The following is a 1459-nucleotide window of genomic DNA, read 5'->3' on the forward strand; positions in this document are numbered from 1 at the left end:
TTTTTTTTTTTTTTTTTTTAATCTTTCCTTGACTATAGACCCACCAGAATCCAGATCCTCGCGAAGGATCTGGATCCTTCTCACCCGTGCCTTCCCCTCCACCCTCATTGCTGATCTCTGTGTTAGCCCACACGGTCTCACCTTCCACGCTGCTGCTCAGTTATTTCCCATCTCAAATGAAGCCGCTTCAAAGAGCTCTCTGTTGTCTCGTGTCTCAGTCACATCCAGCTCTGCATTCGTATCGACTTGTTTTCTTCTCAGCACATAATAGAATTTGAAGTGGCTATGTTATTCAACAGGTTTCTGGATTCTGGCTCATCTCTCTCTGTGGGATCTCAGAGACTTTATTGTTGCTGTAGCCTGACAATCTTGGACTTCACCTCTTTTGTAATCCTTTAAAATGGAGAAAGTAAAAATTTCCCCATCCTTTGTGTTCTGGGCTAGCCAAGAACATCCCTTGCCTAAAGGATTTAGGTAAGACCCGTATCCTGCTCTTGGTTTGCCTCATGGGTAATTAGATGTACTGCCCATCAATCATTCCTTGTCAGTCAGAGCACACAGTTGGTAAACTAGGCTGTTGACATTCTTTCTTTTGCCCAGGACACTAAACTTGTCTCAGCTGAAGACAGCCCATGTGTGAATTTGCTGTCACTGGGGTAAAATATCGGAACTGCTATGGGATTAGCCATTTTCTCATTCTGTTTCCTCATCTTGGGCTCTTTCAAGCCTTTTTGCTCCTTCCTATCATGCAACACCCTCCCACCCCCACATATTTCTTTTGGTGTATCTGAATTTTATAGTCACACTGTTCTCCTTACTACAACAGTGTCTCTTACTCTAGGGCAGTCAGCCCTTTACTTTCTTGAAGTAATCTTTCAAGTAAAATGTCTCTTTAATAAGTGTGAATTTGAGTTAACTGGACGGTCCTGGTGCCTTGTGTCCTTTCTTGCTCCTGTGCTAAAATATGACGACAACTTCCAGAAGAGTTTATTTGCGCTTATGGCTCCTTCTAGTTGTGGGAGTGCAGCAGCAAGCAGGATGCCAGGCAGGGTGTCAGCGGAAAGCCGAGAGCTCACACCTTGGATGGCAGCCATGAGTCAGAGAGAGCAAAGCAAAATCGGGTGAGGCTTTTAATCCCAAAGGCAGCCCCCAGTCATATGCTTCCTCCAGCAAGGGTGTAGAACAGAAGCTTTCCTACACACCAGTTGGGGGACAAATGTTCAAATGCCCCAGACTATGGGGGGCATTTCTCCTTCAGAGAGCTACACGTGGGAATCTAAACAGTACGTGGCACACGATGGTTTCCTAATAGCTCTTTGTTATGTAGGAAAAGTAGATTGATATGTGACATTCTAGACAAAATACTGTAGCTTGTACCTTGGACCTGGAGAAGAATCCTAATACTGATTGCTGGACTTCTGCCATTGTGGCTTCACAAAGAGGAAGTTTCCCTTGGAGC

Source organism: Microtus ochrogaster, linkage group LG5 (genome assembly GCF_000317375.1).
Source record: "Microtus ochrogaster isolate Prairie Vole_2 linkage group LG5, MicOch1.0, whole genome shotgun sequence".
Lineage (NCBI taxonomy): Eukaryota > Metazoa > Chordata > Mammalia > Rodentia > Cricetidae > Microtus > Microtus ochrogaster.